Below are 26,400 nucleotides of genomic sequence, written 5' to 3' on the forward strand. Positions count from 1 at the left end.
CCCTTCACTGGATTTTTCCAGGTCCCAGACAGTTCACCTAAACCCTTCAATGGATTCTTCCAGGTCCCAGACAGATTACCTAAACCCTTCAATGGATTCTTCCATGTCCCAGTTGACCTAAACCCTTCAATTGGTTCTTCCAGGTCCCAGACAGTTTACCTAAACCCTTCAATGGATTCTTCCAGGTCCCAGTTTACCTAAACCCTTCAATGGATTCTTCCAGGTTAATTCTGAAATCCATCTGTATAACACAAGACATTGCAATAACCTTCACCCTCCCCACTGCCACAACTCACATAGTCAATTCTCTATCAGACACAGGAGGTACCATACCCTGGAGCTATCATCTCCACATTGCCAAAACATCATCATCCCTCAGTAACTTCAAGACTGGAGGTCAGCCTGATGAACCAAACTACTCAGTAATCTCCTCCATGTAGACTGGAGGTCAGCCTGATGAACCAAACTACTCAGTAATCTCCTCCATGAAGACTGGAGGTCAGCCTAATGAACCAAACTACTCAGTAATCTCCTCCATGTAGACTGGAGGTCAGCCTAATGAACCAAACTGCTCAGTAATCTCCTCCGTGAAGACTGGGGGTCAGCCTGATGAACCAAACTACTCAGTAATCTCCTCCATGAAGACTGGGGGTCAGCCTCATGAACCAAACTACTCAGTAATCTCCTCCATGAAGACTGGAGGTCAGCCTGATGAACCAAACTACTCAGTAATCTCCTCCATGAAGACTGGGGGTCCGCCTGATGAACCAAACTACTCAGTAATCTCCTCCATGAAGACTGGAGGTCAGCCTAATGAACCAAACTACTCAGTAATCTCCTCCATGAAGACTGGAGGTCAGCCTGATGAACCAAACTACTCAGTAATCTCCTCCATGAAGATTGGGGGTCAGCCTGATGAACCAAACTACTCAGTAATCTCCTCCATGAAGACTGGAGGTCAGCCTGATGAACCAAACTACTCAGTAATCTCCTCCATGAAGACTGGGGATCAGCCTGATGAACCAAACTACTCAGTAATCTCCTCCGTGAAGACTGGAGGTCAGCCTGATGAACCAAACTACTCAGTAATCTCCTCCATGAAGACTGGAGGTCAGCCTGATGAACCAAACTACTCAGTAATCTCCTCCATGAAGACTGGAGGTCAGCCTGATGAACCAAACTACTCAGTAATCTCCTCCATGAAGACTGGGGGTCAGCCTGATGAACCAAACTACTCAGTAATCTCCTCCATGAAGACTGGGGGTCAGCCTGATGAACCAAACTACTCAGTAATCTCCATGAAGACTGGAGGTCAGCCTGATGAACCAAACTACTCAGTAATCTCCTCCATGAAGACTGGAGGTCAGCCTGATGAACCAGACTACTCAGTAATCTCCTCCATGAAGACTGGGGGTCAGCCTGATGAACCAAACTACTCAGTAATCTCCTCCATGAAGACTGGGGGTCAGCCTGATGAACCAAACTACTCAGTAATCTCCTCCATGAAGACTGGGGGTCAGCCTGATGAACCAAACTACTCAGTAATCTCCTCCATGTAGACTGGAGGTCAGCCTGATGAACCAAACTACTCAGTAATCTCCTCCATGAAGACTGGGGGTCAGCCTGATGAACCAAACTACTCAGTAATCTCCATGAAGACTGGAGGTCAGCCTGATGAACCAAACTACTCAGTAATCTCCTCCATGAAGACTGGGGGTCAGCCTGATGAACCAAACAACTCAGTAATCTCCTCCATGAAGACTGGAGGTCAGCCTGATGAACCAAACTACTCAGTAATCTCCTCCATGAAGACTGGGGATCAGCCTGATGAACCAAACAACTCAGTAATCTCCTCCATGAAGACTGGAGGTCAGCCTGATGAACCAAACTACTCAGTAATCTCCTCCATGAAGACTGGGGGTCAGCCTGATGAACCAAACTACTCAGTAATCTCCTCCATGAAGACTGGAGGTCAGCCTGATGAACCAAACTACTCAGTAATTACTTCCATGAAGACTGGAGGTCAGCCTGATGAACCAAACTACTCAGTAATCTCCTCCATGAAGACTGGGGATCAGCCTGATGAACCAAACTACTCAGTAATCTCCTCCATGAAGACTGGAGGTCAGCCTGATGACCCAAACTACTCAGTAATCTCCTCCATGAAGACTGGAGGTCAGCCTGATGAACCAAACGACTCAGTAATCTCCTCCATGAAGACTGGGGATCAGCCTGATGAACCAAACTACTCAGTAATCTCCTCCATGAAGACTGGAGGTCAGCCTGATGAACCAAACTACTCAGTAATCTCCTCCATGAAGACTGGAGGTCAGCCTGATGAACCAAACTACTCAGTAATCTCCTCCATGAAGACTGGAGGTCAGCCTGATGACCCAAACTACTCAGTAATCTCCTCCATGAAGACTGGAGGTCAGCCTGATGAACCAAACTACTCAGTAATCTCCTCCATGAAGACTGGGGGTCAGCCTGATGAACCAAACTACTCAGTAATCTCCTCCATGAAGACTGGGGGTCAGCCTGATGAACCAAACTACTCAGTAATCTCCTCCATGAAGACTGGAGGTCAGCCTGATGAACCAAACTACTCAGTAATCTCCTCCATGAAGACTGGGGGTCAGCCTGATGAACCAAACTACTCAGTAATCTCCTCCATGAAGACTGGGGGTCAGCCTGATGACCCTAACTACTCAGTAATCTCCTCCATGAAGACTGGAGGTCAGCCTGATGAACCAAACTACTCAGTAATCTCCTCCATGAAGACTGGGGGTCAGCCTGATGAACCAAACTACTCAGTAATCTCCTCCATGTAGCCTAACTCTCACACACACACACACATGCACACTCATTTAAACAAAACTAGTATTTATTTTTAGAGTGATTACTGATCAATTCATTTATACTTGTATAATTAGTATGTTTTGTTATCTGTTTATTTTGTACTTGTGTATTGTGTACCGTTTTTATTATGGTTTTTATATCAGCCTTTGGGCTTCCAACCACACCTGCAAAATGTTTTTGTTGTCTGTCACTTGTTGTTGTCTGTCACTTGTTTTGTTCGGTGTGAATAAATAAAGCTAGATTGACAGACAGACAGAGGGGGAGTAGGATGTCTGTTAGATCTGGAGCTCAGACAGGATGTTCCACAGTGTGTTTCCCCACAAACCATCACAGTCATCATTCATGTGTTTCAGAGCATCTCTGGTTTTCACTGTTGTTGTTGCTGTTGTTGTTGTTATTGTGGTTGTTGTTGTTGTATGCATTCAGCTGTTTCCTTTGGTGATGAGTGGTGACCTCAGAAATAAAGATTGTTCTCTTTCTCTCTGTCTCTCTCTCTGTCTGTCTCTCTGTCTGTCTCTGTCTGTCTCTCTGTCTGTCTCTGTCTCTCTCTCTGTCTGTATGTCTGTGTCTTTCTCTCTGTCTGTCTGTCTGTCTGTCTGTCTGTCTGTCTGTCTGTCTGTCTGTCTGTCTGTCTGTCTGTCTGTCTGTCTCTATCTGTCCGTCTGTCTCTCTGTCTCTGTCTCTGTCTCTGTCTGTCTGTCTGTCTGTCTGTCTGTCTGTCTGTCTGTCTGTCTGTCTGTCTGTCTGTCTGTCTGTCTGTCTGTCTGTCTGTCTCTCTCTCTCTCTCTCTCTCTCTCTCTCTCTCTCTCTCTCTCTCTCTCTCTCTCTCTCTCTCTCTCTCTCAGGTCTGGAGCTGAACGGGATGGGTGTTGATAAAGGGGAGACTCCTCCTCCCCTGCCCGTGAAGGGCATCTCTGCTGATTATGGGAACCTGCTAGGAGATCATCAAGACTTGACGAGTCCCTCCACCCCTCCCCTGACTCACCATCAAAGGGTAGGTTTTAATGTGAGCTAAGAACAGCTCCTTAATGATGCCACGTCAATACTACGGTTAATGGAACAACAGCCCATCATCACCTGGGAGTGTGTGTGTGTGTGTGTGTGTGTGTGTGTGTGTGTGTGTGTGTGTGTGTGTGTGTGTGTGTGTGTGTGTGTGTGTGTGTGTGTGTGTGTGTGTGTGTGTGTGTGTGTGTGTGTGTGTGAGAGAGACAGTCCTCAGCAACACACTCCTCTCCTCCTCCACCCTGTCTGTCCTGGTGGCTACAGCCTGACCGTCCTCCTACCTCAGCCTGATGGTCCTCCTACCTCAGCCTGATGGTCCTCCTACCTCAGCCTGATGGTCCTCCTACCTACAGAGTCAGGCTAGATTAGTCTCACTGGGAGGGGGAGACTTGGCAGTAAACTGGAGTCAGACTAGATTAGTCTCACTGGGAGGGGGAGACTTGGCAGTAAACTGGAGTCAGACTAGATTAGTCTCACTGGGAGGGGGAGACTTGGCAGTAAACTGGAGTCAGGCTAGATTAGTCTCACTGGGAGGGGGAGACTTGGCAGTAAACTGGAGTCAGACTAGATTAGTCTCACTGGGAGGGGGAGACTTGGCAGTAAACTGGAGTCAGGCTAGATTAGTCTCACTGAGAGGGGGAGACTTGGCAGTAAACTGGAGTCAGGCTAGATTAGTCTCACTGGGAGGGGGAGACTTGGCAGTAAACTGGAGTCAGGCTAGATTAGTCTCACTGGGAGGGGGGGACTTGCCAGTAAACTGGAGTCAGGCTAGATTAGTCTCACTGGGAGGGGGGAGACTTGGCAGTAAACTGGAGTCAGGCTAGATTAGTGGGGGAGGGGGAGACTTGGCAGTAAACTGGAGTCAGGCTAGATTAGTCTCACTGGGAGGGGGGAGACTTGGCAGTAAACTGGAGTCAGGCTAGATTAGTGGGGGAGGGGGAGACTTGGCAGTAAACTGGAGTCAGGCTAGATTAGTCTCACTGGGAGGGGGAGACTTGGCAGTAAACTGGAGTCAGGCTAGATTAGTCGCACTGGGAGGGGGGGACTTGGCAGTAAACTGGAGTCAGGCTAGATTAGTCTCACTGGGAGGGGGGAGACTTGGCAGTAAACTGGAGTCCGGCTAGATTAGTGGGGGAGGGGGAGACTTGGCAGTAAACTGGAGTCAGGCTAGATTAGTCTCACTGGGAGGGGGAGACTTGGCAGTAAACTGGAGTCAGGCTAGATTAGTGGGGGAGGGGGAGACTTGGCAGTAAACTGGAGTCAGGCTAGATTAGTCTCACTGGGAGGGGGGAGACTTGGCAGTAAACTGGAGTCAGGCTAGATTAGTGGGGGAGGGGGAGACTTGGCAGTAAACTGGAGTCAGACTAGATTAGTCTCACTGGGAGGGGAAGACTTGGCAGTAAACTGGAGTCAGGCTAGATTAGTCTCACTGGGAGGGGGAGACTTGGCAGTAAACTGGTGTCAGACTAGATTAGTCTCACTGGGAGGGGGGAGACTTGGCAGTAAACTGGAGTCAGGCTAGATTAGTGGGGGAGGGGGAGACTTGGCAGTAAACTGGAGTCAGGCTAGATTAGTCTCACTGGGAGGGGGAGACTTGGCAGTAAACTGGAGTCAGGCTAGATTAGTCTCACTGGGAGGGGGAGACTTGGCAGTAAACTGGAGTCAGGCTAGATTAGTCTCACTGGGAGGGGGAGACTTGGCAGTAAACTGGAGTCAGGCTAGATTAGTCTCACTGGGAGGGGGAGACTTGGCAGTAAACTGGAGTCAGGCTAGATTAGTCTCACTGGGAGGGGGAGACTTGGCAGTAAACTGGAGTCAGGCTAGATTAGTCTCACTGGGAGGGGGAGACTTGGCAGTAAACTGGAGTCAGACTAGATTAGTCTCACTGGGAGGGGGAGACTTGGCAGTAAACTGGAGTCAGGCTAGATTAGTCTCACTGGGAGGGGGAGACTTGGCAGTAAACTGGAGTCAGGCTAGATTAGTCTCACTGGGAGGGGGAGACTTGGCAGTAAACTGGAGTCAGGCTAGATTAGTCTCACTGGGAGGGGGAGACTTGGCAGTAAACTGGAGTCAGACTAGATTAGTCTCACTGGGAGGGGGAGACTTGGCAGTAAACTGGAGTCAGACTAGATTAGTCTCACTGGGAGGGGGAGACTTGGCAGTAAACTGGTGTCAGGCTAGATTAGTCTCACTGGGAGGGGGAGACTTGGCAGTAAACTGGAGTCAGGCTAGATTAGTCTCACTGGGAGGGGGAGACTTGGCAGTAAACTGGAGTCAGGCTAGATTAGTCTCACTGGGAGGGGGAGACTTGGCAGTAAACTGGAGTCAGGCTAGATTAGTCTCACTGGGAGGGGGAGACTTGGCAGTAAACTGGAGTCAGGCTAGATTAGTCTCACTGGGAGGGGGAGACTTGGCAGTAAACTGGAGTCAGACTAGATTAGTCTCACTGGGAGGGGGAGACTTGGCAGTAAACTGGAGTCAGACTAGATTAGTCTCACTGGGAGGGGGAGACTTGGCAGTAAACTGGAGTCAGACTAGATTAGTGGGGGAGGGGGAGATTTGGCAGTAAACTGGAGTCAGACTAGATTAGTCTCACTGGGAGGGGGAGACTTGGCAGTAAACTGGAGTCAGGCTAGATTAGTGGGGGCGGGACAGGCAGTTAACTGGAGTCAGACCAGATTAGTGTGGGAGGGACATTACAAACAGATTTTCCCAGCTAGTGACAGCGGTTTTGACTCCAAGTCCTTGACTGCTGGTGTCATTGAGTCTAGTGTCATTGTTACTAGATGTCATTGTTACCAGATGTCATTGTGAAAACCTCACTGTTGCGTAAGTTTCAAAAATTCAGGTGTGCTTTTTACAGTGTTTTATTTATTTTCAGTCACTGCCTTGGACACGACAGGTGTTGAACGCTGGGATTAATTAGATGAGTCATGACTGAGTAAAAAACACTGGAATTAATTAGATGAGTCATGACTGAGTAAGAAACACTGGAATTAATTAGATGAGTCATGACTGAGTAAGAAACACTGGGATTAATTAGATGAGTCATGACTGAGTAAGAAACACTGGAATTAATTAGATGAGTCATGACTGAGTAAGAAACACTGGAATTAATTAGATGAGTCATGACTGAGTAAGAAACACTGGAATGAATTAGATGAGTCATGACTGAGTAAAAAACACTGGAATTAATTAGATGAGTCATGACTGAGTAAGAAACACTGGAATTAATTAGATGAGTCATGACTGAGTAAGAAACACTGGAATTAATTAGATGAGTCATGACTGAGTAAGAAACACTGGAATGAATTAGATGAGTCACGACTGAGTAAAAAACACTGGAATTAACTTGGATTGCAGTTTCACTCAAAGTGCTTGAATCATCCGCCTCAAACCTCGAAGGCTAATTCTTTCGAAAGGAGATTTCCTGCTAAAATATTATGTTGAAGATGAATCCCTGGGGAGGTTCAGTTCTGAGTTTTGATTTATTACAGAATCTCAAATCAAATGTTATTGGTCACATACACACGGTTAGCAGATGTTATTGGTCACATACACATGGTTAGCAGATGTTATTGGTCACATACACATGGTTAACAGATGTTATTGGTCACATACACATGGTTAGCAGATGTTATTGGTCACATACACATGGTTAACAGATGTTATTGGTCACATACACATGGTTAGCAGGTGTTATTGGTCACATACACATGGTTAGCAGATGTTATTAGTCACATACACATGGTTAGCAGGTGTTATTGGTCACATACACAGGGTTAGCAGATGTTATTGGTCACATACACATGGTTAGCAGATGTTATTAGTCACATACACATGGTTAGCAGGTGTTATTGGTCACATACACATGGTTAGCAGATGTTATTGGTCACATACACATGGTTAGCAGATGTTATTGGTCACATACACATGGTTAGCAGGTGTTATTGGTCACATACACATGGTTAGCAGATGTTATTGGTCACATACACATGGTTAACAGATGTTATTGGTCACATACACATGGTTAGCAGATGTTATTGGTCACATACACCTGGTTAGCAGATGTTATTGGTCACATACACATGGTTAGCAGATGTTATTGGTCACATACAGATGGTTAGCAGATGTTATTGGTCACACACACATGGTTAGCAGATGTTATTGGTCACATACACATGGTTAACAGATGTTATTGGTCACATACACACGGTTAGCAGATGTTATTGGTCACATACACATGGTTAGCAGATGTTATTGGTCACATACACATGGTTAGCAGGTGTTATTGGTCACATACACATGGTTAGCAGATGTTATTGGTCACATACACATGGTTAGCAGATGTTATTGGTCACATACACATGGTTAGCAGATGTTATTGGTCACATACACATGGTTAGCAGATGTTATTGGTCACATACACATGGTTAGCAGATGTTATTGCGAGTGTGGCAAAATGCTTGTGCTTCTAGTTCCGACAGTGCAGTAATATCTAACAAGTAATCTAACAAATTCACAACAACTACCTTATACACACAAGTGTAAAGGAATGAATAACAATATGTGCATATAAATATATGGATGAGTGATGGCCGAACGGCATAGGCAAGATGCAGTAGATGGTATAGAGTACAGTATATACATATGAGATGAGTAACGTAGGGTATGTAAAAAAGTATATAAAGTGGCATTGTTTAAGGTGGCTAGTGATACATTTATGACATCAATTTTTCCCATTATTAAAGTGGCTGGAGATTTGAGTCAGTATGTTGGCAGCAGAATCTCAGGAATCTTTTAACTGCTGAGTTGTGAGATGACCTGCTTCGTTTCCAGGATACAGATCATCATCTTCCTTTAATCTACTTGAAGCATCCGGGTGTAAAGCTTCACAACGTGTTATAAGGAGTGTATGAGCCTTTATAATGTCTCGTAAACGTGGCTTAATATTTCTGTATTCTCTTTCTAACAGCATCTGCCGCCTCCTCTTCCCAGCAAGACTCCCCCTCCCCCTCCCCCGAAGACCACCAGGAAACAAGCCTCCATCGATTCAGGAATTGTACAATAAACAATGACATTAAGACACCAGATTAAAAAAAAAAACAAGGTTCTTTCCCCTCTGCAATCTCTCTTTCCCCCCCCCCCCCCCCACCCCCCCCTCGTCCCCGCTCAACACAAGGATGCATTCCAAAATGGCGACCTATTACCAGTAGTGCACTACTTTGGACTACTTTTGACCATAGGGCTCTGGTCAAACGTAGGGCACTATATAGTGAAGAGGGTGCCATTTGGGGAAACAGCAACAGTCTGACCAGGAGTGGAAGAAGAGTTTCTCACTCAGGCAACACTCCTTATTGAGCCATTCATTTTGACTGTGTCCCAAACGGCACCCTATTCCCTATATAGTGCACTACTTTTGGTCACGGCCGATTAAGGCTCTGGTAAATAGTAGTTCACTACGTAGGGAATATGGGGGTGCCGTTTGGTGCAGAGACTCATTGATTCTTTCATTTTTGCCTCTAGTGTGATGATGCGGTCTACTTTACCATAGGTAGATAGGTGAATCAGTTTCACATGATTACTGGTCACTGAATTCATTGATGCTGTTTACCATCTATGACTCCATTCTCCACTTGATATACCACTTAGTTCAGGCCTTTGTAAATGCTATGAGATCGTGTTCCACCTATAGAATTAGAATGAGTGAAATGGATTTAGAATCAGAACCAGGTGAGTGAACCGTTCTCTGGTTCTGTCTTTTACACTTTGACCAATAGACAGGCTGGTGAGTGACGAGCAGCATTCTGACCCCGCCCACCTGCTCTTAGGAGCTGGGAGCACATAGTAACAGAAAACAGGCTTTTTATTCCGTAGTTTATCTTTTGTATGCATAGTTACAGAAAACATCATTTTATTCAGTGGTTTATCTTTTTCTATCCATATTCCCGCTTTGTACAGAGGTTTGTATATAGGATTTTATTTTCATTTTTTATGTGGAATTTATCATGACTTTTTTGTATTAACATTGCATTAGATTAACAGGTTTTCATTTATATACCCCCCAAAAAGTTTTTTTAAAGTTTTTAAATGACAGGGACTGTAAAGAATTGGTATGTGAGAATCTGCCTATCATTGATTCTATTGGTAAGGTTTGTGTTTTCTTTGGAGTGAACACAACTAACTCCCTCCTTCATCATACGTTGTCATTGTATAGGATTTTTAATGCTGTAACATTGACTGTTTCCAATTCACTACTGACTTCTGAATAAACGTTCAACTGTATGTTAACTGCCTCTTTGTTTTTCCCTCGCTGCTCTTCAGCTTCACGAAACAAAATACTAAATGTATCTTTGAAACGAAGTCTGTTCCCGTCTGTGTTGTTGACTTTGATTAAAGGATGTATAGCAACTAGCTGGCTTTCACTGACAGCAATCACAACTCTACACAGTCTCTTACGGTAAGGCAATGCAGGGTTATCAAGGTGAACTCTACACAGTCTCTTACGGTAAGGCAATGCAGGGTTATCAAGGTGAACTCTACACAGTCTCTTACGGTAAGGCAATGCAGGGTTATCAAGGTGAACTCTACACAGTCTCTTATGGTAAGGTAATGCAGGGTTATCAAGGTGAACTCTACACAGTCTCTTACGGTAAGGCAATGTAGGGTTATCAAGGTGAACTCTACACAGTCTCTTATGGTAAGGCAATGCAGGGTTATCAAGGTGAACTCTACACAGTCTCTTACGGTAAGGTAATGCAGGGTTATCAAGGTGAACTCTACACAGTCTCTTACGGTAAGGTAATGCAGGGTTATCAAGGTGAACTCTACACAGTCTCTTACGGTAAGGCAATGCAGGGTTATCAAGGTGAACTCTACACAGTCTCTTACGGTAAGGCAATGCAGGGTTATCAAGGTGAACTCTACACAGTCTCTTACGGTAAGGTAATGCAGGGTTATCAAGGTGAACTCTACACAGTCTCTTACGGTAAGGTAATGCAGGGTTATCAAGGTGACGCCTGTACAGTCTCTTACGGTAAGGTAATGCAGGGTTATCAAGGTGACGCCTGTACAGTCTCTTACGGTAAGGTAAAGCAGGGTTATCAAGGTGAAGTCTACACAGTCTCTTACGGTAAGGTAATGCAGGGTTATCAAGGTGATGCCTGTACAGTTTCTTACGGTAATGTTATACAGCGTTATCAAGGTGACGCCTGTACAGTCTCTTACGGTAATATTATACAGCGTTATCAAGGTGAACTCTGTACAGTCTCTTACGGTAATATTATACAGCAGGGATGTCAAACTCATTTTGCCCCATGGGCCGATTTCATCTTCATCGAGGTCCGGAGGACCCCACTGAAATTAGATTTTATTTTCTCAAAATTTGCAAAAAAGTAGTCCTCTATCCATCTTTTGGGGAATTTTCTATGCTCCCTGACTGTCTAGTCAAGAAACCGTATGAATGTAGATACATTGTAATTATTAGCCTGCTGGACAGTCAATAAACTATGTATGTACAGAGGCAAGAAAAAGTATGTGAACCTTTTGAAATTATCTGGATTTCTGCATAAATTGGTCATAAAATTTGATCTGCTCTTCATCTAAGTCACAACAATAGACAAACACAGTCTGCTTGAACTAATAACACACAAACAATTGAACACACCGTGTAAACATTCACACTGTTCCACGGACGCCGAAGACGTGGAGGTCGATTAAGGCAGCCCCCCCGCACCTCTCTGATTCAGAGGGGTGGGGTTAAATGCGGAAGACACATTTCAGTTGAATGCATTCAGTTGTACAACTGACTAGGTTTCCCTCTTTCCCCAATGCAGGGTGGAAGTAGTATGTGAACCCTTGGATTTAATAACTGGTTGACCCTCCTTTGACAGCAATAACTTCAACAAAAACTTTTTCTATAGGACTTTTGGACCATTCCTCTTTACAAACCTGTTTTAGTTCAGCAATATTCTTGGGATGTCTGGTGTGAACTGCTCTCTTGAGGTCATGCCACAGCATCTCAATCAGGTTGAGGTCAGGACTCTGACTGGGCCACTCCAGAAGGCGTGTTTTTAGTTCTGTTGAAACAATTCTGTTGATTTACTTCTGTGTTTTGGGTCGTTGTCCTGTTGCATCACCTAACTTCTGTTGTGCTTCAATTGGCGGACAGATAGCGTTACATTCTCCGGCAAAATGTCTTGATAAACTTGGGAATTCATTTTTCCGTCGATGATAGCAAGCTGCCCAGGCCCTGAGGCAGCAAAGCAGCCCCAAACCATGATGCTCCTTCCACCAGACTTTACAGTTGGGTTGAGGTTTTGATGTTGCTGTGCTGTGCCTTTTTCCCTCCACACATAGTGTTGTGTTCCTTCCAAACAACTCGTCTGTAGTTTCATCTGTCCACAGGATATCCTGCCAGTAGCGCTGTGGAACATCCAGGTGCTATTTTGTAAACTACAGATGTGCAGCAATGTTTTTTTGGACAGCAGTGGCTTCTTCCGTGGTGTCCTCCCATGAACACCATTCTTGTTTAGTGTTTTACGTATCGTACACTCGTCAACAGCGATGTTAGCATGTTCCAGAGATTTCTGTAAGTCTTTAGCTGACACTCTAGGATTCTTCTTAACCTCATTGAGCGTTCTGCACTGTGCTCTTGCAGTCATCTTTGCAGGACGGCCACAATTTGTCTTACCGTGGACTGATGAACGTCAAGGCTTTTAGAGATACTTTTATGACCCTTCCAGCTTTATGCAAGTCAACAATTCTTAATCTGAGGTCTTCTGAGATCTCTTTTGTTTGAGGCATGGTTCACATCAGGCAATGCTTCTTGTGAATAACAAACTAACATTTTGTGAGTGTTTTTTATAGGGCAGGGCAGTTCTAACCAACATCTCCAATCTCATCTCATTGATTGGACTCCAGGTTAACTGACTCCTGACTCCAATTAGCTTTTAGAGAAGTCCTTAGCCAAGGGGTTCACATCCAACCTACACTGTGAATGTTTAAATTATGTATTCAATATAGACAAGAGAAATACAATGATTTGCATGTTATAAGTTCAAGCACACTGTGTTTGTCTATTGTTGTGACTTAGATGAAGATCAGATCAAATTTTATGACTAATTTATGCAGAAATCCAGGTAATTCCAAAGGGTTCACATACTTTTTCTTGCCGCTTTATGTCCATTGTCTGTCCCCCCTATTTTATTATCAAACCACCCACGGGCCGGTTTGGACCCCCTCGCGGGGTATGTTTGACACCCCTGTTATACAGGGTTATGAAGGTGAACTCTGAGCAGTCTCTTACGTTAAGGGTCAAAAATGTGATTTTCCTGTGTTTTGTATATACATCTACACTATGGGGTTTGGAATTATACTCAGAAAATGATGACAATGCCCTTTTAGTGTAAGAGCTGTTTTGAAAAGGCCGCCTGAAATTTCAGCCTGTTTTGGTTAGATTGGGGTTTTGGCGTGCCTGGTGACATCAGTAAATTCCTTAATAGACCAATAAGAAAGAGAGTTCTAAACCTCTCTGCCAATAACAGCTAGTTTTCAGTTTACCCCTCCCCCACTCAGACCACTCCCAGAGAATCCTAGCTAAATTCTTTCTTGAGAAATTGCTCTTTGCTGAAGCTATCTTTGTTTTCAATTAAAATGTGAAAAATAAACAATCACAGATACTTAATTGATACCCAGAAATAATTTGGTATTGAGATAAAAAACAGATGCATTGTACCTTTTAATATAACGCAGGGTTATGAACGTGTACTCTGTCTCTTACGGTAATATTAAACAGGGTTTAACCTCTATATGTGACAGATGCATTGTACCTTTAATGTAACGCAGGGTTATGAACGTGTACTCTGTCTCTTACGGTAATATTAAACAGGGTTTAACCTCTATATGTGACAGATGCATTGTACCTTTAATGTAACGCAGGGTTATGAACGTGTACTCTGTCTCTTACGGTAATATTAAACAGGGTTTAACCTCTATATGTGACAGATGCATTGTACCTTTAATGTAACGCAGGGTTATGAACGTGTACTCTGTCTCTTACGGTAATATTAAACAGGGTTTAACCTCTATATGTGACAGATGCATTGTACCTTTAATGTAACACAGGGTTATGAACGTGTACTCTGTCTCTTACGGTAATATTAAACAGGGTTTAACCTGCATTGTACCTTTAATGTAACGGTGGGTTATGAACGTGTACTCTGTCTCTTACGGTAATATTAAACAGGGTTTAACCTGCATTGTACCTTTAATGTAACGGTGGGTTATGAACGTGTACTCTGTCTCTTACGGTAATATTAAACAGGGTTTAACCTCTATATGTGACAGATGCATTGTACCTTTTAATATAACGGTGGGTTATGAACGTGTACTCTGTCTCTTACGGTAATATTATACAGGGTTTAACCTCTATATGTGACAGATGCATTGTACCTTTAATGTAACGGTGGGTTATGAACGTGTACTCTGTCTCTTACGGTAATATTAAACAGGGTTTAACCTCTATATGTGACAGATGCATTGTACCTTTAATGTAACGCAGGGTTATGAACGTGTACTCTGTCTCTTACGGTAATATTAAACAGGGTTTAACCTCTATATGTGACAGATGCATTGTACCTTTAATGTAACACAGGGTTATGAACGTGTACTCTGTCTCTTACGGTAATATTAAACAGGGTTTAACCTCTATATGTGACAGATGCATTGTACCTTTAATGTAACGCAGGGTTATGAACGTGTACTCTGTCTCTTACGGTAATATTAAACAGGGTTTAACCTCTATATGTGACAGATGCATTGTACCTTTAATGTAACGCAGGGTTATGAACGTGTACTCTGTCTCTTACGGTAATATTAAACAGGGTTTAACCTCTATATGTGACAGATGCATTGTACCTTTAATGTAACGGTGGGTTATGAACGTGTACTCTGTCTCTTACGGTAATATTAAACAGGGTTTAACCTCTATATGTGACAGATGCATTGTACCTTTAATGTAACGCAGGGTTATGAACGTGTACTCTGTCTCTTACGGTAATATTAAACAGGGTTTAACCTCTATATGTGACAGATGCATTGTACCTTTTAATATAACGCAGGGTTATGAACGTGTACTCTGTCTCTTACGGTAATATTAAACAGGGTTTAACCTCTATATGTGACAGATGCATTGTACCTTTAATGTAACGCAGGGTTATGAACGTGTACTCTGTCTCTTACGGTAATATTAAACAGGGTTTAACCTCTATATGTGACAGATGCATTGTACCTTTTAATATAACGCAGGGTTATGAACGTGTACTCTGTCTCTTACGGTAATATTAAACAGGGTTTAACCTCTATATGTGACAGATGCATTGTACCTTTAATGTAACGCAGGGTTATGAACGTGTACTCTGTCTCTTACGGTAATATTAAACAGGGTTTAACCTCTATATGTGACAGATGCATTGTACCTTTAATATAACGCAGGGTTATGAACGTGTACTCTGTCTCTTACGGTAATATTATACAGGGTTTAACCTCTATATGTGACAGATGGGTGGTCTAACATATTGAATATATTGTGGTCCCTGTACCTGGACATGAATGCTAAACAGGATGTTAACACAGATTTAGTGACAAGCATTACGGTGACACATAGTAAAGTATTGTAATCGACAGTGCCAGGTGGTATGACAGTTCCCTGTGGAACTGAAACTGTAAAGAAATGTCATAATTTATGTCCTCCCATCTGGCTGTGGATGATACAACACAGTGTTTCTGTCATCATCCAACAATTATAACAACTTAGTTATCAGTGAAATTAGTTAGAATTTTGCTGAATTGCATCATGGTGTGTAGAGCCGCAGCATCAAATGTACTTTTGAATTTTGGCTCGTTGTGAAACAACCTTGTTGCCTTGGGAGAGTGTCTGGTAGGATACGGGACACAATATGAAGATTAGAATGAATACCCAGAGCTTCCACATGCTCATATACTGAGGTTTATACTGGAAACATCTCTGTAACATGTACTGAGTTCCTGTTAAATATCTTCACTGGTATATACTGGAAACATCTCTTTAACATGTACTGAGTTCCTGTTGAATATCTTCACTGGTATATACTGGAATGATCTGTCTTTAACATGTACTGAGTTCCTGTTAAATATCTTCACTGGAATATACTGGAAACATCTCTTTAACATGTACTGAGTTCCTGTTGAATATCTTCACTGGTATGTACTGGAATGATCTGTCTTTAACATGTACTGAGTTCCTGTTAAATATCTTCACTGGAATATACTGGAAACATCTCTTTAACATGTACTGAGTTCCTGTTGAATATCTTCACTGGTATGTACTGGAATCATCTGTCTTTAACATGTACTGAGTTCCTGTTAAATATCTTCACTGGTATATACTGGAATCATCTATTTAACATATACTGAGTTCCTGTTGAATATCTTCACTGGTATATACTGGAATGATCTGTCTTTAACATGTACTGAGTTCTTGTTAAATATCTTCACTGGTATATACTGGAAACATCTATTTAACATATACTGAGATACTAAAGAGACAAATCTGACCAGAGACATATGCTAGTGTGCACTGTATAGAGAATAGGGGGCCATGTGGTGCACTGTTTAGAGAATAGGGGACCATGTAGTGCACGTCATAGAGAATAGGGGAACATTTTAGACACTGCCACTGTGTTTCTTCCATGAAGGAATGTCTCTCAGCAATCACATGAGACGGCATTCTACCTCTCTAAACGGTTAGAACATATCATGAGACAGCCTTCTACCTCTCTCACTCTCTCTCTCTTTCTCTCTCTATCTATTCTCTCTCTCTCTCTCTCTCTCCTTCTCTCCCTATCTATTCTCTCTCTCTCTCTCTCTCTCTCTCTCTCTCTCTCTCTTTCTCTCCCTATCTATTCTCTCTCTCTCTCTCTCTATCTATTCTCTCTCTCTCTCTCTCTCTCTCTCTCCCTATATATTCTCTCTCCCTCCCTCTCTCTCTCTCTCTCTCTCTTTCTCTCCCTATCTATTCAAATCAAATCAAATGTATTTATAAAGCCCTTCTTACATCAGCTGATATCTCAAAGTGCTGTACAGAAACCCAGCCTAAAACCCCAAACAGCAAGCAATGCAGGTGTAGAAGCACGGTGGCTAGGAAAAACTAGCTAGAAAGGCCAGAACCTAGGAAGAAACCTAGAGAGGAACCAGGCTATGAGGGGTGGCCAGTCCTCTTCTGGCTGTGCCGGGTGGAGATTATAACAGAACATGGCCAAGATGTTCATAAATTACCAGCATGGTCAAATAATAATAATCACAGTAGTTGTCGAGGGTGCAGCAAGTCAGCACCTCAGGAGTAAATTGTCAGCTGGCTTTTCATAGCCGATCATTAAGAGTATCTCTACCGCTCCTGCTGTCTCTAGAGAGTTGAAAACAGCAGGTCTGGGACAGGTAGCACGTCCGGTGAACATATTCTCTCTCTCCCTCTCACCCTATCTATTCTCTCTCTCTCTCTCTCCCTCTCTCTCTCTCTCTCTCTCTCTCTCTCTCTCTCTCTCTCTCTCTCTTTCTCTCTCTCTCTCTCTCCCTCTCCCTATCTATTCTCTCTCTCTCTCTCTCTCTCTCCCTATCTATTCTCTCTCTCTTTCTCTCCCTATCTATTCTCTCTCTCTTTCTTTTTCTCTCTCTCTCTTTCTTTCTTTCTTTCTTTCTTTATTTCTTTGATTCGTGCTTTCTTTCTTTCTTTCTTTCTTTCTTTCTTTCTTTCTCTCTCTCTCTCTCTCTCCCTATCTATTCTCTCTCTCTCTCTCCCTCTCCCTATCTATTCTCTCTCTCTCTCTTTCTCTCCCTATCTATTCTCTCCCTATCTATTCTCTCTCTCTCTCTCTTTCTCTCCCTCTCTCTCCCTATCTATTCTCTCTCTCTTTCTTTTTCTCTCCCTATCTATTCTCTCTCTCTCTCTTTCTCTCCCTATCTATTCTCTCTCTCTCTCTCTCTCCAGGAGGAAATACATTTACATCTCACACTAGCACAGTGTCATTTGTCACATCTGCCTCCCTGAAATAATGGTGTATATATTCTGTTCCACTTGACACACTTCCATTTGTTTGGATGCTTAGAAATGTCTCCTCTCTCTCTGTCTTTCTGGAAGTATGTCTCTCTCCTTGCCAGAGTGCTCTCTCACGTTGACAGGTTATCATTGGATACAGTGGATGTACATATTTTCAGTTGCGTATTGATCTGTGAAGGGTAACGCATGGAAATATCACGCCTGCTGTTTGTGTTGCTTTATTACCTAAATGTATTGAACATAAAGTCAATGCTGGACAAGCCTTTTGGACTTACAGTAATAGGCTACAAACTATTTCTCATTCACATCATGTGGTGCTGGTTAACTGTGTTCCCATTGATGTATGCAGCATACTAGGGACCTCACCAGAATACTTTTCTTGTGGTCACAACATAACACGAGTTGTTTTGTCGAGATAATCATAAGTACCACTGTTCAGATGCACGATAACCACCTCACCAAGGAGCCCTGTGGCTGCGTTGATGGCAATGAGCTCGTGGGTCATTTACACCCTGAACGATGCCTGACAAGACAGTCTGTCTCCAAGGCTGCCCCCAAGACCACAGTCAATTGCAAGGAACAACACAACGAACTTGGCTAGTCTTGTTATCTATGTTGATTGTTAGCTTGCGTAACATGATGTGTATAATTATAAGGGACACTTCATGTTTTATGGATGATATTTATATTTACAGTGGGAGAGCTCCATTCCTGACAGGCTGATCAGACTCAATTTCAGCCTCAGAGGTTGATAAGTCAGCGCTGCCTTGTAGGCTGTTTCATGGGTAAAGTTCCTTGCAGAACAGCCTACAATGTATTCAGACCACATCCCTTTGTCCACATGTTGTTACGTTACAGCGTTATTCTACAATGGATTCAATTGTTCCCCTCATCAATCTACACACAATACCCCATAATGACATCACAATACCCCATAATGACATCACAATACCCCATAAAGACATCACAATACCCCATAATGACAAACCAAAAACAAGTTTTTAGACATTATTGCAAATGTTAAAAACTGAAATATCACATTTACATAAGTATTCAGACCCTTTACTCAGTATTTGTTGAAGCACCTTTGGCAGCGATTACAGCTTTGAGTCTTCTTGGGTATGACGCTAAAAGCTTGGCACACCTGTATTTGGGGAGTTTCTCCCATTCTTCTCTGCAGATCCTCTCAAGCTCTGTCAGGTTGGATAGGGAGCGTCGCTACACAGCTATTTTCAGGTCTCTCCAGAGATGTTTGATCCAGTTGAGGTCCAGGCTCTGGCTGGGTCACTCAAGGATAATCAGAGACTTGTCCCAAAGCCACTCCTGTGTTGTCTTGGCTGTGTGCTTAGGGTTGTTGTCCTGTTGGAAGGTGAACCTTCGCCCCAGTCTGAGGTCCTGTGCTCTGGAGCAGGTTTTCATCAAGGATCTCATTGTACTTTGCTCCTTTCATCTTTGCCTCAATCCCGACTAGTCTCCCAGTCGCTGAAAAACATCCCTACAGCATGATTTTATTCATTAACCAGGTAGTTGACCAGGTGGGCCAGTTGACCAGGTAGGCCAGTTGACCAGGTAGGCCAGTTGACCAGGTGGGCCAGTTGACCAGGTGGGCCAGTTGACCAGGTAGGCCAGTTGACCAGGTGGGCCAGTTGACCAGGTAGGCCAGTTGACCAGGTAGGCCAGTTGACCAGGTGGGCTAGTTGACCAGGTAGGCCAGTTGACCAGGTAGGCCAGTTGACCAGGTAGGCCAGTTGACCAGGTAGGCCAGTTGACCAGGTGGGCCAGTTGACCAGGTAGGCCAGTTGACCAGGTAGGCCAGTTGACCAGGTAGGCCAGTTGACCAGGTGGGCCAGTTGACCAGGTAGGCCAGTTGACCAGGTAGGCCAGTTGACCAGGTAGGCCAGTTGACCAGGTGGGCCAGTTGACCAGGTAGGCCAGTTGACCAGGTAGGCCAGTTGACCAGGTAGGCTAGTTGACCAGGTAGGCCAGTTGACCAGGTAGGCCAATTGACCAGGTAGGCCAGTTGAGCAGGTGGGCCAGTTGACCAGGTAGGCCAGTTGACCAGGTAGGCCAGTTGACCAGGTGGGCCAGTTGACCAGGTAGGCCAGTTGACCAGGTAGGCCAGTTGACCAGGTAGGCCAGTTGACCAGGTAGGCCAGTTGACCAGGTAGGCCAGTTGACCAGGTGGGCCAGTTGACCAGGTAGGCCAGCTGACCAGGTAGGCTAGTTGACCAGGTAGGCCAGTTGAGAACAAATTCTCATTTACAACTGCGACCTGGCCAAGATAAAGCAAAGCAGTGCGGCACAAACAACTAAACAGAGTTACACATGGAATAAACAAACATACAGTCAATAACACAATAGAAAAATCTATATACAGTGTGTGCAAATGAGGTAAGATTAGGGAGGTAAGGCAATGGTGTTGCTATGGTGATCAGTGAGCTGAGATAAGGCGGGGCTTTACCTAGCAGAGACGTATAGATGACCTGGAGCCAGTGGGTTTGGTGACGAATATGGAGCGAGGGGCCACCCAACGATAGAATACAGGTCGCAGTGGTGGGTAGTATATGGGGCTTTGGTGACAAAACGGATGCCACTGTGATAGACTGCATTCAATTTGCTGAGTAGAGTGCTGGAGGCTATTTTGTAATTGACATCGCCGAAGTCAAGGATCGGTAGGATAGTCAGATTTACGAGGGTATGTTTGGCAACATGAATGAATGATGCTTTGTTGCGAAATAGGAAGCTGATTCTAGATTTGATTTTGGATTGGAGATGCTTAAAGGTGCTCTGCTGTATTGTTCTGTCTCCATTCCTCTGACCAAGTCTTCAAGGTGCTCTGCTGTATTGTTCTGTCTCCATTCCTCTGACCAAGTCTTCAAGGTGCTCTGCTGTATTGTTCTGTCTCCATTCCTCTGACCAAGTCTTCAAGGTGCTCTGCTGTATTGTTCTGTCTCCATTCCTCTGACAAAGTCTTCAAGGTGCTCTGCTGTATTGTTCTGTCTCCATTCCTCTGACCAAGTCTTCAAGGTGCTCTGCTGTATTGTTCTGTCTCCATTCCTCTGACCGTCTTCAAGGTGCTCTGCTGTATTGTTCTGTCTCCATTCCTCTGACCAAGTCTTCAAGGTGCTCTGCTGTATTGTTCTGTCTCCATTCCTCTGACCAAGTCTTCAAGGTGCTCTGCTGTATTGTTCTGTCTCCATTCCTCTGACCGTCTTCAAGGTGCTCTGCTGTATTGTTCTGTCTCCATTCCTCTGACCGTCTTCAAGGTGCTCTGCTGTATTGTTCTGTCTCCATTCCTCTGACCAAGTCTTCAAGGTGCTCTGCTGTAATGTTCTGTCTCCATTCCTCTGACCAAGTCTTCAAGGTGCTCTGCTGTATTGTTCTGTCTCCATTCCTCTGACCAAGTCTTCAAGGTGCTCTGCTGTAATGTTCTGTCTCCATTCCTCTGACCAAGTCTTCAAGGTGCTCTGCTGTATTGTTCTGTCTCCATTCCTCTGACCAAGTCTTCAAGGTGCTCTGCTGTATTGTTCTGTCTCCATTCCTCTGACCAAGTCTTCAAGGTGCTCTGCTGTAATGTTCTGTCTCCATTCCTCTGACCAAGTCTTCAAGGTGCTCGGCTGTATTGTTCTGTCTCCATTCCTCTGACCAAGTCTTCAAGGTGCTCTGCTGTATTGTTCTGTCTCCATTCCTCTGACCAAGTCTTCAAGGTGCTCTGCTGTAATGTTCTGTCTCCATTCCTCTGACCAAGTCTTCAAGGTGCTCTGCTGTAATGTTCTGTCTCCATTCCTCTGACCAAGTCTTCAAGGTGCTCTGCTGTAATGTTCTGTCTCCATTCCTCTGACCAAGTCTTCAAGGTGCTCTGCTGTATTGTTCTGTCTCCATTCCTCTGACCAAGTCTTCAAGGTGCTCTGCTGTATTGTTCTGTCTCCATTCCTCTGACCAAGTCTTCAAGGTGCTCTGCTGTAATGTTCTGTCTCCATTCCTCTGACCAAGTCTTCAAGGTGCTCTGCTGTATTGTTCTGTCTCCATTCCTCTGACCGTCTTCAAGGTGCTCTGCTGTAATGTTCTGTCTCCATTCCTCTGACCAAGTCTTCAAGGTGCTCTGCTGTATTGTTCTGTCTCCATTCCTCTGACCAAGTCTTCAAGGTGCTCTGCTGTATTGTTCTGTCTCCATTCCTCTGACCGTCTTCAAGGTGCTCTGCTGTAATGTTCTGTCTCCATTCCTCTGACCGTCTTCAAGGTGCTCTGCTGTATTGTTCTGTCTCCATTCCTCTGACCAAGTCTTCAAGGTGCTCTGCTGTATTGTTCTGTCTCCATTCCTCTGACCAAGTCTTCAAGGTGCTCTGCTGTATTGTTCTGTCTCCATTCCTCTGACCAAGTCTTCAAGGTGCTCTGCTGTATTGTTCTGTCTCCATTCCTCTGACCAAGTCTTCAAGGTGCTCTGCTGTAATGTTCTGTCTCCATTCCTCTGACCAAGTCTTCAAGGTGCTCTGCTGTAATGTTCTGTCTCCATTCCTCTGACCAAGTCTTCAAGGTGCTCTGCTGTAATGTTCTGTCTCCATTCCTCTGACCAAGTCTTCAAGGTGCTCTGCTGTAATGTTCTGTCTCCATTCCTCTGACCAAGTCTTCAAGGTGCTCTGCTGTAATGTTCTGTCTCCATTCCTCTGACCAAGTCTTCAAGGTGCTCTGCTGTATTGTTCTGTCTCCATTCCTCTGACCAAGTCTTCAAGGTGCTCTGCTGTATTGTTTTGTCTCCATTCCTCTGACCAAGTCTTCAAGGTACTCTGCTGTAATGTTCTGTCTCCATTCCTCTGACCAAGTCTTCCAGGTACTCTGCTGTATTGTTCTGTCTCCATTCCTCTGACCAAGTCTTCAAGGTGCTCTGCTGTATTGTTTTGTCTCCATTCCTCTGACCAAGTCTTCAAGGTGCTCTGCTGTATTGTTCTGTCTCCATTCCTCTGACCAAGTCTTCAAGGTGCTCTGCTGTATTGTTCTGTCTCCATTCCTCTGACCAAGTCTTCAAGGTGCTCTGCTGTATTGTTCTGTCTCCATTCCTCTGACCAAGTCTTCAAGGTGCTCTGCTGTAATGTTCTGTCTCCATTCCTCTGACCAAGTCTTCAAGGTGCTCTGCTGTATTGTTCTGTCTCCATTCCTCTGACCAAGTCTTCAAGGTGCTCTGCTGTATTGTTCTGTCTCCATTCCTCTGACCAAGTCTTCAAGGTGCTCTGCTGTAATGTTCTGTCTCCATTCCTCTGACCAAGTCTTCAAGGTGCTCTGCTGTATTGTTCTGTCTCCATTCCTCTGACCAAGTCTTCAAGGTGCTCTGCTGTATTGTTCTGTCTCCATTCCTCTGACCAAGTCTTCAAGGTGCTCTGCTGTATTGTTCTGTCTCCATTCCTCTGACCAAGCCTTCAAGGTGCTCTGCTGTAATGTTCTGTCTCCATTCCTCTGACCAAGTCTTCAAGGTGCTCTGCTGTATTGTTCTGTCTCCATTCCTCTGACCAAGTCTTCAAGGTGCTCTGCTGTATTGTTCTGTCTCCATTCCTCTGACCGTCTTCAAGGTGCTCTGCTGTATTGTTCTGTCTCCATTCCTCTGACCAAGTCTTCAAGGTGCTCTGCTGTAATGTTCTGTCTCCATTCCTCTGACCAAGTCTTCAAGGTGCTCTGCTGTATTGTTCTGTCTCCATTCCTCTGACCAAGTCTTCAAGGTGCTCTGCTGTATTGTTCTGTCTCCATTCCTCTGACCAAGTCTTCAAGGTGCTCTGCTGTAATGTTCTGTCTCCATTCCTCTGACCGTCTTCAAGGTGCTCTGCTGTAATGTTCTGTCTCCATTCCTCTGACCAAGTCTTCAAGGTGCTCTGCTGTATTGTTCTGTCTCCATTCCTCTGACCAAGTCTTCAAGGTGCTCTGCTGTCATGTTCTGTCTCCATTCCTCTGACCAAGTCTTCAAGGTGCTCTGCTGTAATGTTCTGTCTCCATTCCTCTGACCAAGTCTTCAAGGTGCTCTGCTGTATTGTTCTGTCTCCATTCCTCTGACCAAGTCTTCAAGGTGCTCTGCTGTATTGTTCTGTCTCCATTCCTCTGACCAAGTCTTCAAGGTGCTCTGCTGTAATGTTCTGTCTCCATTCCTCTGACCAAGTCTTCAAGGTGCTCTGCTGTATTGTTCTGTCTCCATTCCTCTGACCAAGTCTTCAAGGTGCTCTGCTGTAATGTTCTGTCTCCATTCCTCTGACCAAGTCTTCAAGGTGCTCTGCTGTATTGTTCTGTCTCCATTCCTCTGACCAAGTCTTCAAGGTGCTCTGCTGTAATGTTCTGTCTCCATTCCTCTGACCAAGTCTTCAAGGTGCTCTGCTGTAATGTTCTGTCTCCATTCCTCTGACCAAGTCTTCAAGGTGCTCTGCTGTAATGTTCTGTCTCCATTCCTCTGACCAAGTCTTCAAGGTGCTCTGCTGTAATGTTCTGTCTCCATTCCTCTGACCAAGTCTTCAAGGTGCTCTGCTGTATTGTTCTGTCTCCATTCCTCTGACCAAGTCTTCAAGGTGCTCTGCTGTATTGTTCTGTCTCCATTCCTCTGACCAAGTCTTCAAGGTGCTCTGCTGTCATGTTCTGTCTCCATTCCTCTGACCAAGTCTTCAAGGTGCTCTGCTGTATTGTTCTGTCTCCATTCCTCTGACCAAGTCTTCAAGGTGCTCTGCTGTAATGTTCTGTCTCCATTCCTCTGACCAAGTCTTCAAGGTGCTCTGCTGTAATGTTCTGTCTCCATTCCTCTGACCAAGTCTTCAAGGTGCTCTGCTGTAATGTTCTGTCTCCATTCCTCTGACCAAGTCTTCAAGGTGCTCTGCTGTATTGTTCTGTCTCCATTCCTCTGACCAAGTCTTCAAGGTGCTCTGCTGTAATGTTCTGTCTCCATTCCTCTGACCAAGTCTTCAAGGTGCTCTGCTGTATTGTTCTGTCTCCATTCCTCTGACCAAGTCTTCAAGGTGCTCTGCTGTAATGTTCTGTCTCCATTCCTCTGACCAAGTCTTCAAGGTGCTCTGCTGTATTGTTCTGTCTCCATTCCTCTGACCGTCTTCAAGGTGCTCTGCTGTATTGTTCTGTCTCCATTCCTCTGACCAAGTCTTCAAGGTGCTCTGCTGTATTGTTCTGTCTCCATTCCTCTGACCAAGTCTTCAAGGTGCTCTGCTGTATTGTTCTGTCTCCATTCCTCTGACCAAGTCTTCAAGGTGCTCTGCTGTAATGTTCTGTCTCCATTCCTCTGACCAAGTCTTCAAGGTGCTCTGCTGTATTGTTCTGTCTCCATTCCTCTGACCAAGTCTTCAAGGTGCTCTGCTGTATTGTTCTGTCTCCATTCCTCTGACCAAGTCTTCAAGGTGCTCTGCTGTATTGTTCTGTCTCCATTCCTCTGACCAAGGCTTCAAGGTGCTCTGCTGTCATGTTCTGTCTCCATTCCTCTGACCAAGTCTTCAAGGTGCTCTGCTGTATTGTTCTGTCTCCATTCCTCTGACCAAGTCTTCAAGGTGCTCTGCTGTAATGTTCTGTCTCCATTCCTCTGACCAAGTCTTCAAGGTGCTCTGCTGTATTGTTCTGTCTCCATTCCTCTGACCAAGCCTTCAAGGTGCTCTGCTGTAATGTTCTGTCTCCATTCCTCTGACCAAGTCTTCAAGGTGCTCTGCTGTAATGTTCTGTCTCCATTCCTCTGACCAAGTCTTCAAGGTGCTCTGCTGTAATGTTCTGTCTCCATTCCTCTGACCAAGTCTTCAAGGTGCTCTGCTGTATTGTTCTGTCTCCATTCCTCTGACCAAGTCTTCAAGGTGCTCTGCTGTAATGTTCTGTCTCCATTCCTCTGACCAAGTCTTCAAGGTGCTCTGCTGTATTGTTCTGTCTCCATTCCTCTGACCAAGTCTTCAAGGTGCTCTGCTGTCATGTTCTGTCTCCATTCCTCTGACCAAGTCTTCAAGGTGCTCTGCTGTATTGTTCTGTCTCCATTCCTCTGACCAAGTCTTCAAGGTGCTCTGCTGTAATGTTCTGTCTCCATTCCTCTGACCAAGTCTTCAAGGTGCTCTGCTGTAATGTTCTGTCTCCATTCCTCTTACCAAGTCTTCAAGGTGCTCTGCTGTAATGTTCTGTCTCCATTCCTCTGACCAAGTCTTCAAGGTGCTCTGCTGTATTGTTCTGTCTCCATTCCTCTGACCAAGTCTTCAAGGTGCGCTGCTGTAATGTTCTGTCTCCATTCCTCTGACCAAGTCTTCAAGGTGCTCTGCTGTAATGTTCTGTCTCCATTCCTCTGACCAAGTCTTCAAGGTGCTCTGCTGTATTGTTCTGTCTCCATTCCTCTGACCAAGTCTTCAAGGTGCTCTGCTGTATTGTTCTGTCTCCATTCCTCTGACCAAGTTTCAAGGTGCTCTGCTGTAATGTTCTGTCTCCATTCCTCTGACCAAGTCTTCAAG

At 44.6% G+C, this 26,400-nt stretch overlaps 1 long non-coding RNA gene across 1 annotated transcript; it reads left to right on the forward strand.

Annotated features, from left to right (window-relative positions):
• The first annotated feature begins 3,702 nt into the window (after positions 1–3,702).
• Positions 3,703–10,146, forward strand: LOC120039958. Its single transcript, XR_005475554.1, has 2 exons — positions 3,703–3,853; positions 8,837–10,146. It is a non-coding gene; the product is annotated as an uncharacterized LOC120039958 (long non-coding RNA).
• Positions 10,147–26,400: the final 16,254 nt, after the last annotated feature.

Source organism: Salvelinus namaycush, unplaced genomic scaffold (genome assembly GCF_016432855.1).
Source record: "Salvelinus namaycush isolate Seneca unplaced genomic scaffold, SaNama_1.0 Scaffold3132, whole genome shotgun sequence".
NCBI classification, from domain to species: Eukaryota; Metazoa; Chordata; class Actinopteri; order Salmoniformes; family Salmonidae; genus Salvelinus; species Salvelinus namaycush.